The sequence below is a fragment of the Gopherus flavomarginatus genome, chromosome 3 (assembly GCF_025201925.1).
Source record: "Gopherus flavomarginatus isolate rGopFla2 chromosome 3, rGopFla2.mat.asm, whole genome shotgun sequence".
Lineage (NCBI taxonomy): Eukaryota > Metazoa > Chordata > Testudines > Testudinidae > Gopherus > Gopherus flavomarginatus.
Window position 1 is genome coordinate 177,988,753 of NC_066619.1, and position 20,201 is coordinate 178,008,953.

A 20,201-nucleotide genomic window follows, 5' to 3' on the forward strand; every position below is an offset into this window, starting at 1 on the left:
TTCTTTTACAACTGAAGTCCTTGCTAATCCTGCACATACGCAGCTGTTTTCTGATCTTAAAATTCCTTTAACTGATTCTTAAAATAGGGCTTATTGGTGATCATTAAGTGAAACTTGATAGCAGACAGTAAAGGCATCTAAATGTTTATGGCTGTTTTACCAAGAGAGACTCCGTAACACAGCACAATTAACATGAAAGAATCCTCCTGGGACTGAGACTTTCCTAGCCATTACTACAGGTGATAGCAACTAGCTGGCCGCCATTAGCACAGGCTTCACTGTATATACAAGCAAAACAACGGCCTAGTCTACACTACAGAAGTAGGTTGACTTAAGGAAGCTTACGTCAACCTAATAACATCAATGTCCACACTACAGTCTTGCTCCTGCCAGTGTAAGTGTCCTACTACACCGACATAATAACTCCACCTCCAGGAGAGGTATAGGGCTAATGTTGGTGTAGTTGGGGCAACACAGTGTCCCTGTAGACATTGTGTTACTTACACAGGTTGTTGGGTGTCATTCTTGTAAATTTCACGGTTCTCTGCTGGAGAGCTCGACTCACAACTTTGACTGTCACCTCTGGGCAGGTGGGGGGCTCCCACTAGAGCCCGACTGCCACCCAGGCTCCTGGCTCCCCGCTCAGAGCCCAGCTGCACCCAAGCTCTTGGCTCCCCACTTGAAGCCCGGCAGCCTGGGTGCAGAGGTCGCTGCCGGGAGCCCAGATGGCTGCCATGCTCCCGGCAGGGAATGCGGAACCAAGAGACCAGGAGGGAGCGGGGAGCCAAGAGCTCGGTGGGATGGATGGGGAGTCAGGCTCCTAGCGAGGAGCTGCAGGTGGAGCTCGGAGCCTGGGCTCTCAGCCCCCGCACCTAGTGGCAGATTAATGATTTTGCCACCCCTAGTCCCTGAAATAATTGCCGCCTCCGGCTACATATGAACTTATTAAACATCAATATTTTCAATATCAACACCAATATTTTCACTTTTCATTTCACTACTACTTTCAACTATTTTTTCTGTCTCACTGTTGGCACTAACTGATACAACAAAGGAATCTATTTTGCGCATTTTTGCTGTCATTTCATTTTCCCTTTCTTTGTTTTGTATAGCATTTTTTTTTAACTGAGAACCGATTAATTTCTTCCTTCAGGTTATATTATTAACATTTAGGATTCTTGCAAGTATGTTTACTAAACGGCATCGCGCCGTCATTGGTAGTTTCAATATGCACTATGATTGGTAGAATCGATTACAAAAATGTGCTATTGCAAATTTGCTGCCCCAGGCCTAGTCCTTGTCATCCTAGGCAATAATACACGGCTGTCCCTGCCCCTCCACCGCCTCCCCCCCACCCCCCGCCACACACACACACACACAGCCGCTATTAAGTTGGTGGAGTGAGGACAAGGATCACTGACAGGAGGGTACTGTGGACATGAACCACCACAGTAATTCCTGTGGTGGCTGTAATTTGACCTAACATAGGTCAACTTACATCTGTAGTGTAGACATGCTCAAAGTGACTGATGAGCACTTAAAAAAATGCCACTATTAAATGTTAAAGGAGTGTCCATCTGCTCTCTAAATTTCCTTCTGCCATTTTGAGCACAAAGGGTAACCATTTCAAAAGTGCCACAAGACAGTTAGGAGCTTAAGTCCTATTTTCAAAAGTGACTAATGAGCTTTCAATGACTAAGTGCCTAAGTCACTTTTGAAAATGGGACTTAGGTGCTTATGAAAATTTACCCAAAATCATTTGTGGATGCAAACGCATCTGTGTGCACACAACTGATAGCATCAGCATGTACAATTTCAAAGTTTTAGGCCATCCAAAAATTTACATATGCAAAATTGTTTTCTTTTTTTATCCTCCCACACTCCCAGGTGTTTAGGGCATTCACTAGTGTTTGCCATTTATTTTGGTCTTATGCTGGTCTGTTCAGGCTTCTGAGTGTCATGTTGATGGATCTGGCTTTTCTCTATTGTCCTGCAGTGTTTCTCTAGGTTGTCCTCTTTTTGTCTTTCCAGGTGCATCCAAATTATCACTTGCCATGGAATTACAAGTGATAAATACATCCATTATCATCCTCTTGCCATATTTGATGCTTTAGATTGATTTACTCTGTTTATAATTTCTGATGTTGCAAGAAATTCTTTCCAGTGGACTCAGAAGATATTTCACAGGCATTTAGTTTGGAATGATTTGATCTTCTTATCAATTTCTGTAGTAGATTTCCATGACTTTGCTCCAGAAAGGAGGACAGACGTACTGACGTTAAAAATTTATATTTTTGTGTCAGTCCCAATCATGCTGCTTCTACAAATCTTTTCAGGTTTATGAAAGTTGTTTGCTACTTTTGATACTTGCTGCTTGATATTTAGCATAGTGTCAACATCATTGCACATCCCTACATAGCATCACCATGCAAAATTGCAGGCTTAAATTTAGATGCCACTTGAAAATTTAACCATACAGATATTCACCATTTTTCAATCTACCATTCGCTAACTTTAGCCCCATATGCCATTCGCTATTTTCTCCACCTTTTTTATTTAAAATAATAAAAATAATTTTAAAATTCCATAATCACAACCAAAAAGGTGATTTGCACTGTTTCTACTTAATTCTAATTAACATTTCTTTCTGCAAATCAGTTATCCAAACTAGAGGTCTGAGTCCAAATTGAGGCAATTAGGAGCACCAGAGTGAACAATCACTTCTAGGCCCTCTATGGCAGTGGGTCTCAACCAGGAGTACGTGTATCCCTGGGGGTACACAGAGGTCTTCCAAGTGGGTACATCAACGCATCTAGATATTTACCTAGTTTTAAAACAGACTACATAAAAAGCACTAGCAAAATCAACTCAGACTTCAGAGAAGCTCCCAGCCCAGAGCCCTTCAAAAAGTTCTGGAAAGTCAAAACATATGTGATTTTATGTTTATTTGAATGCTGTTTACCAAATAAATACATTGATGTTGCTACATTAGTCATCTATAATTCATTTAATACAAAAATCTGGGTTACTGTAGTGAAAATAGCATATCAAGCTTTGGTTCAGGAAACAATCCCCCCCTTTATACCACTGATTCCTGCGGGCACGGGCAGCTCTAGGGATTTTGCCGCCCCAAGCACGGCAGGAAGGCTGCCTCCGGCGGTTTGCCTGTGGAGGGTCCACTCGTCCCGCAGCTTCGGTAGACCTCCCGCAGTCCGCCAAAGCCGCGGGACCAGCGGACCCTCTGCAGGCAAGCCGCTGGGAGCAGCCTGCCTGCCGCCCTCGCGGCGCCAGCAGAGCGCCCCCTGTGGCTTGCTGCCCCAAGCACGCGCTTGGCATGCTGGGGCTTGGAGCCGCCCCTGCCTGTGGAGAAAGCAGTTTCGACTTACAAAGCAATTCTGAGGAATGAATTGTGTCGTAAGTCCGAGGACTCCCTGTACACTGAAATGTAAGTACAATATTTATATTCCAATTGATTTATTTTATAATTATGTGGTAAAAACGAGAAGGTAAGCAAATTTTCAGTAATAGGGTTGTGCTGTGACACTTTTGTATTTTTTATCTCTGATTTTGTGAGCAGCAGTTTTTAAGTGAGGTGAAACTTGGGGGTACACAAAACAAATCAGCTTCCTGAAAGGGGTAGAGTAGCCTGGAAAGGTTGAGAGCCACTGCTCCATGGAGTTACATGCTGATTCCTGTTCACTGGCAGGATTAGAGACTGTTCTGATGCACAGCTGAGGAATGAAGGCATTTCTAGGATCTTACTCTATTTCACAGCCAAAAATAACTAACATTCTCAACAGATTTTCAAAAGTTCTTGTCTGTCAATCTGGGTTATTTATTTCTGTTATAACCTCTTGTGTCTGAAATACCCCTGGCTGTCTGGACTAGCAATAATCTTTTTGATTACTGTATATTCCAGAAGGCCTCTAATATATTAGAAAACCTATATTCTGTGTTCTGTGTTCCCTTCTTGTTCCAGCAATCTTTTTTATGGACCTCTTCATGACCCTGTTTTTAGACAGGCAGAATAAAATTTATGGGGCTGATCTTCAACTGGTGCAAATCGGCATAGCTCAACTGAATTCATATGATGATTTACAACAACTGCTATACCGGCCCATATATCTTACAGTGACCCTTCTCCATGTAGTTACAAGGAATAGAATTACTCCTAGTGCACCCAAACCCTGACAGAAGGTCAACATGTTCCAAAATAACATATAAAACTACCCCCATTTGGTCATGAAATACTCTGAGTTAGATTAAAAATCTACTGTTTTCTATGTTTTACCTGTAAATATATTTGAACACAATTTGAAATAACGTAGTTTCTTAGACCACTAACATTCCAGAGTATAAATGTTTTATTCCTTCTTTCTGTTGAAAAACATTTATTCAGGAAGCATGAGTGCAAAGGAATGTTTTTAAGTCTAGACATGCTCTTACCAAAGCAAGGATGCATTCCACATTACAAACTAATCGTTTATGCATTATCCTATTTTCCTCCATTTGTTTAATCTTCCGTTGATTAAGGCAGGCGTGGGCAAACTATGGATCCGGCTGGATCCACCCCACAAGCCGTTTTAAGCCGGCCCGTGAGCCACACACCATGCAGCTCGATCCTGCTCTGACACTCCAGCTGGGGCAAAGGGTCAGGGGCCACACCACGCGCGCAACTCCCAGAAGCCATGGCATGGCCCTGCTCTGGCTCCTATAAGCTCCAATGGGAGCTGCAGGGGCAGTGCCTGTGGATGTGGCAGTGTGCAGAGCGCCTGGCCAAGCCTCTGTGTAAGAGCTGGAGAAGGGACATGTCACTGCTTCCGGGAGCCACTTCAGGTAAGCACCGCTCAGAGCCTGTACCTGAGCCTCTCCCCACGCCTCAACCCAGATCCCCCTCCCACTCTCCATACCCTTCAATCCCAGCCCAGAGCACCCTCTTACACCCCAAACTACTCATCCCCAGCCCCACCCCAGAGCCCGCACCCCAACCCCAATTTTGTGAGCATTCATGGCCCACCATACAATTTCTATTCCCCGCTGTGGCCCTCAGACCAAAAAGTTTTCCCACTCCTGGATTAAGGTCTTCTGGGTTGAAAACATCTGAGCCAAACCATAAACAGATATAAAGTCTTATCCATCTTCATTATCTTGTTGATCTTATTCTATGTGTGAAATGTTTGGCTCTAATCAGGCTGTTCTCTGGGTTAATTTAGGATAATAATCCCACGGATCTGGTGTTTATCAAAGATTTTTCCAACCTAATTCAGTAACATTCTTCTTTACTTTCCCTAAATACACTAGGGATCTAAGGTTGGCCATCCAACAGTTTTGGGTTAGATTACATAAACACAATCCTGAAGCTTCAAATGGTATTTGTAACATCCTTTTAAATGTTACGCCACTTCAAAACCCAAACAAATTTCATAATGGCTATATGAATTCTTATTATGTAAAATGTCTGATAACTGAATAGAAAACATCAAAACATAATACAAGGCTGACATTTCATTTTTCTTGTACTGCTTCTCTCCAACCACTTTACAATGTATTTGAAGTTTGGACCTCGATTTGGAGTTTCTGAAGGAGGTCCAGGAAATCCGTTTTATGAACATCTACGAAGTTATTGGTAATCTGGGTTTCTAATTACCATGAAGATACATAAATATTAAAAGTACAGTCACCATTTGATTGTTGTATTGGGAGTACTTCTGTAGATTAAACATGTATTTCATCATGGAATGAATCTTTCTAATCCCAGAATAACCTTGGAACCAATGTTAGGGGCTTAGTAAATAATGATAGCAAATCTAGATTTATTACAATCTGATATATATTATGTTCTTTAGTAAAAGCTGGTGGGTAAAATTCTAGCCAGATTAAAGTCAATGGGCATTTTGCCATTGACTTCACCATAACCAAGATTTCACCCTGTAATTTCAATACAATATTTACTCTAACCAGCCTTATTAGTTGCTCAATGGCTAAAGCAAAGATATATCTGCCTTTTTTTTTTTTTTTTAAATTTACAGCCAAATTCTGCTGTCAGATGCTGGGTTAAATCTGGAGTAAATGAGAGCAGAATAAGACCCTTAGAGAGAAGTTCCCATTAACCAAAGCCTCTGGCTACAAGGATATTATATACTGCAGAAATCCAGTTTAAATGTGGGGCCAAACCTCGTGTATTTTTCTAAACATACAAATAAAAACAGCACATAACCTACTCAAAATTCTGTGTATCTTGATTGGGCTGAACAGATAAGGTTTGCAGTTCATCTGAAATTTATGTCTCTCTATGGTTACAGATTATTTCAGACATATGTATATCTAAAGCTGTAGAAAATAACATCAAATCATACTATATTTGGGAAATCAGTACACTACCATTTAACTAAAGACTATATCATAATGCATTTGAGCATGGGGGAAGTGTTATGGTTGGGCATTCAACCTTATCTTTTGTGTTTCCTGATTTCTCAGCCATAACTTTGCATTAACATATTTTTTGGCATATACATTTGTATTTTGTTGGCCAGCCACAGGAGAGTTATGAGACAAAAGCACATCAATCAGGGTATTACAGCCTAAACTAGGGTGCTTCTCTTGTTCATAAAATGACTTGCAGCAGGCTATTGCTTTGCTTGTTTTCTGTTTTTTTTTTTTAATTCTCTCTCTCTTTTTTTTTTACTGAAATGTCCAACATGATATATATAAAAAAAGGCAAAACTCCTTCACAACTGTAATTCTGACTACTTGTCAGAAATGTTCTACATGTAGCATCCCACCCACCATAGGAATCCACTCAAAAGCTAGTACAGTCTTAGGTTCTATTATTTATACCAGTGGTAGGCAACCTGTGGTCCGTCAGGGTAATCCACTGGCGGGCCGCCAGTCTGTTTACACTGATCATCCGGAGGCACAGCCGTCCGCAGTTCTCAGTGGTCACAGTTCACCATTCCCAGCCAATGGGAGCTGCCTGAAGCGGCGGCGAGTACATCATTGTGGCCCGCACTGCTTCCCGCAGCTCTCAGTGGCCAGAAACGGTGAACCATGACCACTGGGAGCTGCGGGTGGCCATGCCTGTGGATGGTCATTGTAAACAAACTGTCTTGCAGCCCACCAGCGGATTACCCTGATAGGCTGCAGGTTACCCAGCACTGATCTATACACTGAGACCCTCTATCATGCTGTCTGGCGTGGCTCACAACTGAGAGTGCCAGTCTCAGGTCAGACTGTCAAAAAGTAAGGTAGACACCCCAGACTGGTGGTATAGTTTACACCAGTGGCTCTCAACCTTTTCAGATTACTCTGCCCCTTTAAGGAGTCTGATTTGTCTTGCGTACCTCCAAGTTACACCTTACTTTAAAACTATTTGCTTACAAAATCACAGCACAACACTATTGCTGAAAAATGGCTTACTTTCTCATTTTTACCATGTAATTATAAAATAAATCAATTGGAATATAAATACTGTATTTACATTTCAGTGCATAGTATACAGAGCAGTTTAAATAAGTCATTGTATGAAATTTTAGTTTGTACTGACTTTGCTACTGCTTTTTAGGTAGCCTGTTGTAAAACTAGGCAAATATCTAGATGAGTTGAGGTACCCCTGATGTACGCATACTCCTGGTTGCGAACAACTGTTTTATAATTAGATTTCACTAAGCCAGTAACAAATGTGCACTCCTGGATCACTGTACCAGTATTACCATGGAGTCACAGACAGTCGCCTGAGGCTCTCCAGCCTATCTTGCCACCTAGACAAACTGGACTTTGTGATAAAAGGTTATATAAACCAAAAGTTGCATCACATTAGGTTACTCCCAATCCCAAAGGATCAGTCACTTACTGCAAATCAGTTGTACTCTGGATCTTACACCAAAAACAATGCTGGCAGCCAATTCTCTTGTAAACTAACTAAAGATTTCTTGGCTAAGAAAAAGAAATGAGAGAGAGCTATTGAGAGGTTAAAGTAGGTAAAATACATTAACATGTGAGTCAAAGTTTGTAAATCAAAATGATAGCAGATATAGTAATCTGCTATCTTTCCAAAAGCCTCTCAGGGCTATCCAGAATAACTCTGGGGATCGCAGTCTTGCATCTGGAATGCTTCCCTGTAAGTGCCCAAACAATGCAGAGATGAAGATCTTTCCTTGAATCCATCTTTTATAGCTTCTTCGTACAGACAGCAAACTGACAGTTGTACTCATGTGGACCTTATCCTGTTGGCTGTGCCTGAGGAATGCAGATTACTCACGAAAGCGTATGCCCAAATATATCTGTTAGTCTTTAAAGCGCCACTGGACTCTTGTTGCTTTTATAAGTTCCGACTGTGAACTCAATGGTCTTTGCTTTGAAGTTAGCACCAATCTTTGATGAGTAACTTAGCTATAAAGATATACATAATGCAAATGCCTGCCATTACCTAGGAATAGATAAGTGAGAACAATACTGGTAACATTCCATTAGTTTTCATGAAGTTCTAACATCTGAATACAGTCTTTATTAACACACCTTTGATCTAGGGTTATTTAACCACAGAGTATACATAATGTAAAAAGAACAAGGAGTACTTGTGGCACTTTAGAGACTAACAAATGTATCTGACGTTCTTTTTGCTGATACAGACTAACATGGCTATCACTCTGATAATGTAGAAGTAATGTAATAGCAAACCACAGGATATAGAAAGCTGAAATCAATACAATCAAGACCTCCTTTAATCTCTATTAGCATAAGAGTGAATTAGTTTGAACACATACTTAACACTTCTTTGATATTCACATATAAGTGAATTGTCATGTGGCTTTGACTTGAGCGGATCTGTCAGCATCACACCCTCCATGCTGTGAAAACACATTTAAAGATGGATTCCAGAGCTAAATGTGCAATTAGGAAAGTTCTATCATCATGGTGTTACTGGACCCTCATGGATGTTGTGAGGATATATCAATTGAAGTTTGTGAGATGCTCAAATACTACAATGATGGAGGTCACATGAACAAGTGAGTACACAGATAGATAAATAGACCCATGATAGAGAGATACATGCAGTAAGCAGACAGCACAGGACTTCCGGAGAGATGACTCTGGGCCTCAGACAGGTTTGCTAACATCTGAGTGGTCTTGAGTGATCTGCAAATAGTAGGGAATGAACTCGCTGCCCATTCTTCAGGCAGTAAGGAGGAGGGACAAAACCATCCTGCCCTGAAAATCTACAGCATGGGTTTTCTTTTCACGCAGGTTTCCTCCCATGGATTTTTCTTCAGGAGCGGACAATTGAGTTTCTTTCTTTTACCAGGTTATATAAAGTAGCCACCAGATAAGCTGCTTGTTTCCCTAGCTCATTATGCAGAAAAGTGACTTCATGTTAGTAAACCAGCCGCAAATTAAATGTAGTAAAAACAAAATCAACTAGGAGCTTAGAAGTGAAGTTAATCTTACTGGCAGCTTTTCTTTGTAGAGCCACAATAATTCTGTAGCACACCGGAGTAAACTTCTGTGGCACAGCAATTCCTCATCCATTTTTGGATTGCTATGACAAAGCTGCAATGCATATAACTTACAGCTGCCTTTTTCTATATCAATAAATTCACTCTTGACTACAACATACTAGTCTCTGTGTACACCTAATTAATCCAAGGATTGACAGAGAAGTCATATATCAAACATGGAAAAACATGTAAATGTTCATATATATAAAATTTAATTCCTGTGGCTGGTTCTGTAAAATTCAACATTTTACATGGAGCATGACAGATTCTATTTCTCTGCGGCTGATGTCACCTACGACTCATGCACCACAGTCATCCTATAAAAATCTAAACTAGAAAAAGCTTAGCAATTTGTAGACCGTTCTTGGTGGAGGTTGGGAAAAACGCAGGCATTCATATTCTCCTTCTAGAAACAATAGGCCAGATTCTCAGCTTGTGTGAATGCATGGGGTTCCACTGAGAGCAATGGTGCTACGCCAATTTATGCCAGCTGAGCAGAACTTGACCCAGTACTGCTATTTCTTAATTATACTGGGATAATCTCTGAAGGTTGTACTCAGGCAAAACTCCCACTAATGTCAGTTGGCTTCGTTGAGGGTGTGGCACAAGTACCACTGAATACAGAGTTGAGCCTGAGTAAGACATGTAGCATGTGCCTGTTATTTTAAATCATTTCTAATAAGTGTTTTCTCTTCTGCTCCTTCCACTAGTATAGGTTGAACCTCTCTAATCCAGCACTTCCTGGTCCAGCAACATCCATGGTCCGGCATAGGCTGGAGCACTCACGGAGAAAAATTAGTGGGTGCGGAGTATCCACAGGTGCCAAGCTGCCACCTCTGCCCCCTTCCCCCTGCTCCTCTCACGCACCACTGGCCCCACGCTTACCAACTCCTCCTCCTCCCTCCCAGCGCTTCTGGAGCACTTCGAATCAGGTGATTTGTGGCATTTAAGCTCTGGACGGAGGGGGAGGATCGGGGCTGGCAGCTGGGACCCCTGGTAAGAGGTTGGTGGCTGGGACCCCGGGTGAGGGGCCGGCAGCTGAGACCCCAGGTGGCAGTGGGGCCCCCGGGTGAGGGCCACGCTGGGTGCAAAGCCTGGGGGTGCTGCAGCACCCCCCGCATCCCTACTTCTCGCACCTATGGAGAGCCTCTGGCACTCTGCATTGACCTTCCATGGTTTGGCAAATTCTCCGGTTCGGCACCGGTCAGGTCCCGAGGGTGCCGGACTAGAGAGGTTTAACCTGTAGTCTCCGGGCATCTAAGCTTCTAAGTTTTATTTTGTGCCTCTAGCCAAGCCAAGTGACCAGGAGTGACTGGCATTAGTCACAAGTGCATAAAAATGAATAAACACTCCTTCAGACAAAGTTCTCTTTCTGTGTGAATGTATTTTATAAATGGTAGGGAGAGGGTGGATAATATGTTCCCTAAAGATACCATCGGTGGAGGCTTTTCACTCCTGGGCCTCAGATGGGATTGGTTAGATAAATATCACCCTAGCCAAATACCGATTAAAAATATTTGGCTAAATTTGGCTTGCTAGTATTTTGTCTGGTATTTTAAGTGGGTGTATATGTTTTAGTTAGTTTGTATAACAAATGGCAGGATAAATCATAAGGCTATACAAAAGACACAGCAACTCCAGCCAGGCTGTGAGTATCAAAAGACCAGTAGAGAAGGACTGAAAGGCACAGAAGAAAAAGCTGCAGGTTGAGTAAAGAAGTTAAGAGCTCTGACATCCATCACAACTTGCCAAACCATTAAATATGAGACACATTGTGGGTAATATAAGAAAAGCAATTGTAATATGTTTTAACACACTTAAAGGTTAAACATTGCATGCAAAGTAAATGAAATAGAAATTGTCAGACACTAAACAGTTAAACACCAGAAAGTAAGGAAATTAATTTGTTTCCACAGCAACCCATAACTCAATCACACTGCACAAATGCAGAAAGCAGTTAAAGAGAGCACCATATTCTGTAAGATAATCATACGTACATGCAATTTGGCCAAGTTACAGCTGCTGTGGGAATGACAAATTTGTATTTCTTTTGTTTAAAATGTTAACTCTGACCTTACATTCACATGGTGGCAGGGGATGGGGTTGCATCTATTATTTAAAACTATACCCCCAAAGTGTATATAAAGTAATACTTTCATCTCTGAGTTATGATGACGTGAACAACCAATTAAAAAGTATCAAGTCTTGTGGTTTATGATGTCACTAGAAACTTCCAATGGAATTACTGACTTATTATGTACTGTTAAAGGATATTGTAGTTAGGCACAGTGGCCTTCCTCTGAGCCTGAGACGGAGAGACCACTATAGATATGGTTTTCCTCTATTACATACTTGTCCAGGTCATTTTATTATGACAGCTGTGACAGACAAACCTTAATATTAAAGCAAAAATGATATTAATAAAGTTATTATCATTTTTGTTACAACATTATATTTTGCCTGCGTCTTTACTGATACTTAGGATATATACTTATCATTACTTTCATACATATGGTGCTTGGAGAAAAGTACTTCCTTCCCCTGCATATATTTTTTGTTTATTTTATTATATTAAATATTCAGGCTAACCAAACGAATTCGGCATTGTCACCCGGGAGGCAAACAAATGTCAGGAAAATAGTCCTCCTTATCCATAAAACCATGTTTATTACCCATAAGAATGTCTCACCTAAACTAAAACACCTCCGTTTATATAAAATATCAGTTTGGTACAAACTTCATCCTTATTCACAAAACAAATTCATGATTTAGGAAAAGACTTGATTGTGACAAGAATGTAGAGTTGTGTTATTAGAGCAATATGTCTTGATGCAAAGTGAACTTTTTTCATGCTACCAAGAAAAACTTATAAGTAAAGAATTTTAGATATATTCTTGTTGAAATTAATTTTATGATTACTCTAAATGTTTCACTCAGAAATATATCTAGGAAAAACATAGGTAGCTGGAAATGTTTTAAACCTTTGTTTATTTCTTAAATGTTGAAATGCCAATGCATTTAGAATGGCACATTTGCAAATATTTTAACTAAATACAAAGTGTCTAATGTAATTTCCTAATATCATTGCTATATAAATGGTAACATGCTTTACATACCAGCATGGAGCCTAATGATCTTGTTAAAATAATTACTAATGTAAGAAGCCATTTAAGTTCAGAATAGTTATATTAATGGGGAATTAATTATTACTAACAGTACTCAAGTTACTCCCTCTCTCAACTCAGGAAGACAAGAAGAATCATCTCTCTAAAAATTGTTTTAAAGAATCAACAACTTCTTTTATAACTATTTAAGCTAAGGACTGTTGAAGAAATCATTAAGTTTAAAAAGATTGTTTCTGAGAACTAAAAAACTTTCTATAAAGAACATAAGTGTTTGGATTCTTTAAAACAGTATTTCATTTCCTGTTGAACTCTAATCAAACTAAAGAAATTCCTCAGAAATTGAGTAAATAAAGAGATAAAACTCTAACTTTAAAGATATTCTTGAAAATCTCCCATGACAAAGACAAAGGAAATACATCTGTCAAAAAAAATTATAACTCTAATGCACATATACATTAACAAATTACATATTCATAAGATGAAGAGGCTCCTAAGGACAACCCATGGAGGTAATAAGCCAATCTGAATCTAAACAAGCATGAAATCTGTGTGTTTTCTAATAATTTCATGGAAATAGGAAAGAGAAGAATATAAAAAAAAACTGAGAAGTGAGCATCCCTCCCACTCTCACACCCTCTGCTACTCTTAACAACAAGCACTCATCAACTTATCCTGTCAAACTTTTCAAGCAGGCTGCCACAGACAAACAAGAAAAACAGAGAGAACTCCAGAAAAAACCAGCCAAAGGAAACCACCCCAAGACTTCAACATGGATTGGTGAGAGAAGTTAACTACGCCACTGCTAACGATTTAAACTCTAGTAATGATTTTACTGGGATAGGGAAATCCTCTTGTTTTTAAGCTGATGACTGTTTCTCCTGTTAATCACCAATGGTTAGACCATGTATTCTTGAAAAGGAGATGGGGCTCAATACTGGTAAACAGCAAAATAGTGGGATTTGATTGGATTTAAGATTCTTAATATTTGTAACTGGTCTGACTTAAGAAAGCTCCTTAAGTGGCTTCTTCTCTTTCAATATTTTCTTCCATTTCATAGGATTTAGTTAGACTACTTACTTTGCCCAGTTATAAACTGCTTGATTACTAATAATAACCACCAGGAGAATCTGCCCTTTAACAAGTTCTGTTGCCCAATTATAAACAGCTTAAGTATCTATGAGATACTAAATTGGGCTCACAAATTTCAGAAACAATATACTTAGGCTTATAAGGATTAGATTTATCCGTAAACGCATGAAAATATCAATTTCATGGTACACACACACCCAACGAAAAAATATTTCTATCTACAATAATCAAAATTTACAGATAGGCAAAGAGAGAAAAATGCTACTTGAGAACTTATTAGAGCTTGATTTAAGGATACTTACACTATATATTTTGACATGTGCAATTGACAATTTGTGTTTTAAATTCTAATGCTTAAACTTTTTGAATTTCAATGTCTATTGCCCTTACATAATTGTTGTCTGACTCCCCGCTATTGCCTGACCACTCCATAATTTCTCGCAACTGTGAAAATTTAAATTGATAAAAATAAAAAACTTAAAAATACACATTGAGCTCATCCATCAAAATTATAAAAAAAAATAAAAATTGAATTCTGTCAAGCCTAAATATATGTTTGTTTTCACTTACTAAAGAAAAGTCCCCAGAAGCAGCCCACTCTCAAAGGTGTAATCTCTGCTAAATGCTCTCCACAGAGAGGCATACAGAAGAGATTGTAACAGACATAACCAGTTTATCATTTGTGCTGTATTGTTTTGTTTGATGTTTTCTTTTCCTTTCTTTAATAATAAAATAGCCAGTATTAATAACTATGATTATTTTGCTTGGCTGTAATCATAGTTTCCCTTAAGGGAAGTAGAAGTACCTCTGTGGCTAAACTAATGGGAGTCACACCTCTGAGTTGGCAATACAAGGAACAATTCATAAGAGTTGCCCCCCCATTTTCTGTTTCTCAAAACTAAATATTTTTAGTCATTTTAAAAATAAAGTTACTCGGCACCTTTCTGTTAAAATGACCCTTTCTATGCCATATAGAATAATGAACTATAATAGCAGTTTCATTTTCATTTATATAAGCCTGTTATAGGCTCCTGTGTATAATACAACTACTAAATTGAGGAACAAATCTAACCTTTTACATTCAGGGGCTCCTTTGGCACGAACACTGATATTTTTGTTTAAACATCTGACCTTGCTAGATAGAAATGAGACAGGACTTTCCCTATATAAGCCATATTCTGAACTACCTACCTAGACATTATTTATTTCCACCTTCAAAAGAACAGACTAGCTGTAAAATTGTCATTATGGCCTTATTCCATGTACTCTGAGGATAGTCTGTAGAGCATGAGCAGACTGTGGAGCAGTACTGTAAAATTTCCTCTAAACTTAAAAAAAATATGATATGGTCTGGAAAAGTTTAATCCTTTCAAATAGATTTTAACCAGGATATAGTCTCAAGTCTATGGCTTCCAAACGTGAAAAATCTGAGAACTATTTAAGCATAGTGTATTGTTGCAGTACAGCACACTAGTTCTCCAACTACACCTCCTGCTTCAGGCAAGGACCTGGTATCATGATTTTAAAGCACAAGTAAATATCTAGATAAAAAGAAAAATAACCTGAAATGAAGATGTAGTATCAACACCTTTCCTTCACAAAACAGAGGATCATATTTTTAGATCTCAGATGAGATGTTTGACTTAAACTTGCCTCAGTTCTGCTCTGTGAGGAGTATGGAACTTTCCTCTCCTCTCATCCTACTAGGCCATGGTCTCTTGTTTTATCAGTGACTTATGTGAGGACACTAATGCATTCCGGTTATTGTCTATTAAGGTAAAATGTTCCTTCTGCTATGCCTGTGAGACACGCACTAATGAAACAATGAAACTTATTACTTATGCTAATGGTACACAAAATTTGCTATTATTCCATCCTTAGTTTTGCTTGATGTCTGAGTTTTAGTATTTAAAGAGACACTGCCTACTTGTTTTAGCTTAAGACATACAGTACTCCTTTGGTTCCTTTCCACAGTTTTATTCTGGAGCTTTATTTTAATTTACCTTTAATGGTTTTTAAGACATACCTTACTTGCTTCAATCTCTCTTTCTTCCCTACCCCACTAGCAGGACAATTGAGATTGTGTTCGTGTGTCTGTCTGTGGGACACACGCACGTAACTGTCAAATCCCTAAAGCACAGAGCACAACAATGCACAGGTACTCTTGCTGGGTCTGCTATTATTGTATGCAGTATTGTTGTAGCCGTGTCAGCCCCAGGATATTCAAGAGACAAGGTGGGTGAGGTAATATCTTTTATTGGACCAACTTCTGTTGCTGAGAGAAACAAACTTTTGAGCTTACACAGAAACTCTTCTCGCTTACGAACAGAAGTTAGTCCAATAAAAGATATTGCCTCATCCACCTTGTCCCTCTGTTTAATTTTGTACTTTTTGCATGTTCAGATTTTAACAATATTTTTGGCACTTCTCTTCTGTCTCTACTAGCAGCTCTCCCTTCTGCTGTTCCCTGGAAGATTCCTAGAGGTGAGGGAAGAGTGAGACTTCCTCATGAAGATTTTTTAAGTACTGACGGCATTATAAGGAGACAGAAGAGTGAGCTGGCAGGGAGATGAGGCAGACTCGCCGAGCAAGGGCAGTTCTAAAATGGGTAAAGCGCTACTAAATGAGAATGGCAGCATTTTACATCCATTTTGCACTGGTATAAATGACTACACAAAACTCCAGGTAATGGAGAATCAGGCCCATGGGATTTGACTCTTTTGGACATAGATCTGGCCCCACATTAGCATCCAATCCAGTACAAATCCAATCAGTCTTATTCTTGAAGAAAGAAAATTCCTCTACAAAGAAATTATTGTGTATTGTAGTAGTACCTAGAGGCCACAGTCTGGGATCAGGGGCCTGCTGTTAGGCACTGTACATTTTTACAATGAAAACACATTCCCATTTTCAAACCTCTTTCTAGGTGGCAGCAGCCTGGGTTCACCAGACTGTCCACCACCTGCAATAGTTCCACTGGAAGAGCTTTCTTCTTCTCCGCAATAGTCAGTTTTAAAAACTCTTTATGCAGCAATTACTTAGCCTGTGAATACATTAATCACCACTGGCACGCTCATCTCTTTGACACACATTCCACCTCCACAAAGAATCTATATACCATGATGACCTGGAAGGATGTTTAATAGGGAGAGGAAATTTAGAAGGCACAGGGGGAAGGATGCTCATAATATATTACTAAATCATTAATAACTGACCACTGGCTGCAAAGTTAGGAAGCTTGATCCCTTACAGCAATCTGTTAGACCAAACTTATTAACAGGTGCAACTCAACAAATAATTTAAGAGGATTTTTAAAAAAAAAAAGTATGTTGCTTCTCACAGTTTAAAGCAAAACAGAAATTGTTTGTATTGACATTTGGTCAATTTTTCAACAGTCTTAGGCGCCTATGCCACATTTTCAAAACTGATTTAGGTACTTAGGAACCTAAGTCCAATTGTCTTTCAAAGAGACTGTCTTTTTTGAAAGTTTTATCCATTGTTGCTAAACTGCTGTTTGATTTTACATTCAAACCCTTATGTTATTTTGGTTTTGCTTTCTTCAAACCTAAAATGGATTAGTGTTATGTAAACTATCTTTAAGGCCTCCAATGACATCATTTCTATACAATAACATCATTTTGGACTAGGCAAAAATCTCTTGCATGCTTTTGATACTCAGCCACTGGCAAAGATACTTTTCTCCACACATCGCAGGTATAGCTATAAACAGAGTGGCACATAAACCACTTTGTGGTTGGAAGCATTAGTCTTTGTGTCACAAACGCATAATTCTCCATTTCCAAGTTAATGGAACTTATTAGTTCCTTTGGGGTACTGTCAAGTTAGAAAATTAATCACACAAAAATAGAGTAATTACCCTAAACTGTAACCTTTTCCTTTATTAGGATGGGCAGCTTGTCACCTCATGTATGCTCTGAAGTAAGGTTTTGCTAATTTGAAGAATCCCTAGAATTTCGTAGTGTTTCTCAGTAATATACCAAGATACCAGGATGGGTTGTTTTACTCTTCATATTTCATTAAGGGTGATATTAGATTTTTGAAAAGGAAAAAAATTATTCTGCCTTTTAATGATGTAATCTTAAAATCTATCCAGCTATTTTTCTTTCAAAAATATTCAACATATACTCAGAGAGTTGGATGGCTTGAGGAATTATAAATGAGCTACAGTGACTTTCTTCTCCAAGTGGCTGGTTCAAATCCAGCCCAGGATTGAAAGGTATTATCTGAAGGCTGTTGGGTGTTTGTTGGTTCCCCTGGGAAAATATCCATAACTGGCACTAATTTGCTAGCAACCTAGTTAGCTGTTTCAGCAGAGAGAAGAACTACTGCATGGCCACAGGGGATTAACTCTCCTCTTCCTTCTAGAACAGCTAGGTGAGAAGGGGTGGGCCGTGTGTGTATGTGTTGGCGAGCAGTGCCACTGTGTGTGAGGCTTGGGCTACACTAGCAACCTATCTTGGTATAACTATGTTGCTCAGGGGTGTGGAAAATCCATACTTGAGCGATGCAGTTATACCAACCTAACTTCTGGTGTATACAACACTATGTCAATGGGACATAGCTACCACCTCTTGGGGAGGTGGATTACCTATGCTGACAGGAGAAGTTCTCCCATTGGCATAGGTAGCGTCTTCACTGAAATGCTACAGCAGCTCAGCAACATTGGTGCAGCTGTGCCACTGCAGCATGTTAAATGTAGACAAGCTCTAACTGAGTGTAAGAGATGGGGATAGGGTGAAGCGAGGGGAATACACAGGCGACAAGTTAAGAAGAAGATCTGAGGAAATTAAAGAATATACAAGAAAGAAATAAGAGGGAGGTGGGAGGACAGAAAAAATATATTGAAGGAAAGCAGACACTGAAGAAGACAGAGAAAAAGAGATACCACAATCAGCATCAGGTAAGAAAAACTAGAATGACACAACAGAAAGAGGAAAAAGAGGACTAAGAAGGATTGGTTCTGGAGGTTCCAAACAACCCGATGGAGAGGATGGGGCTGGGTTCCCCCACCCATTCCAGCCAAGAGCTTTGGAGAAGAAGGCTCAAAACCCAGGAGACCTAGGGTTGTCTAGCTTCCACTACCACTATGGGGCTTCCAACTCTCCATTACCCTGAAGGGGGCAGGGGCTGGGTCCTAACAAGGACTCGACCAACACCAAATTGAGTTCAGTGGTATAAGGAGGAGCTAACAGACACAGTCCCCATGTTGCAATGACCCATAAAATTCTACCTTAGCTACAACCTGAACCATTTTGCACGTACCAGCTGGGTACTGGGATTTATTTATGGACCCTCACAGGTAATGGTACACAATTCATTTAACTCCAAGCCCTTGGATGTTTTCACATCACAAACACCTCTTCCTATCCCATATTCTTTAAACATGAAGGTGTTCAATGGTGGTAAATGTTGCAGATACCTTACAAAGGACTCTAGAAAAGCATGGACTCTCTTCCTTGAAGAGGAGTTTGATCAAAAACAAACAACAACAACAAAACCCCCAAGCGTGACACTTTCCTGGCTAAAGTCTCCCTGTGAACTATTCAGGATGAGAAAAATGCACCAACATTACTTCCTGACCTGCAGACACTGTTACATAATCTGTAAAGCATCTCTAACAGTGTTAAAATTTCACAAAATATCTTACACTTACACAGCCATGAAATTATGACTTGTAGAATGGCATCTTGGAAGAGAAATCAGATCAGTTGATTAATATGGGCTTTTGAGGAGAGTATTGATATGTTACAGAGAGCAGGTATAGCCAAGGTTTATTTTGTTTAAAAATGAAAAAAAGAAAAATTCTAATCAGAAACTTCATTTTACCTAATACATGTAATCAGATTATTTATATTTATATTGGCCCTAACAAAGTATGTGAAGTTGAAACCTACATGGATCTTTCTTTCACATCTTCTGCCTGCATCCCACAATCAGAAAGTTAGAGATGGACAAGTTCTATAGACTGCTGTCTCCATTTTCCCTATAATTTTTCTGTTTGTGGAACAGGGCCCTGTAGATTTTAGGGAAAAAAAGCCATCTCATTTTCTTCTTGACAATGTTAGTTCTGTCATCATCCAACGTGCTTAAGATTGTACTGTACTTAGAAATCCAATCTTTCCCTTCTAATGGAAACATCATGGAGATTACTGTGTGAGCAGACATGTTCGGAAAATAATGTGTTATATGGTTGGATTGGCAACCTGTGCCACCTTTACTCAGAGTAAGTGAAAGTGCTGAATGCCATGCTCATGCTACCCAAGCACAATAGTGCTCAAGTTTTTGATCTGAAAGAGAAATACCTTGCCCTTTGCTTTCTGAATGTAGACTACAATTGGAAAAGTAACTTACTCCATTTGCCAGGGACTAGCTCTGTACTATGCCTGTTGTGAACATCCATGGCTTTCACTATCTTTTTTTTATCTTTGTCACTTTCTGATTCACACACAAGTTATACGAGACTTCCTTTTTA

The 20,201-nt window shown here is 39.5% G+C and overlaps 1 protein-coding gene across 3 annotated transcripts in view; it reads right to left on the reverse strand.

Annotated features, from left to right (window-relative positions):
- The window catches only part of RAP1GDS1 (Rap1 GTPase-GDP dissociation stimulator 1), a 176,978-nt gene that overhangs the window by 108,549 nt on the left and 48,228 nt on the right, over positions 1-20,201 (reverse strand). The window lies entirely within an intron of this gene.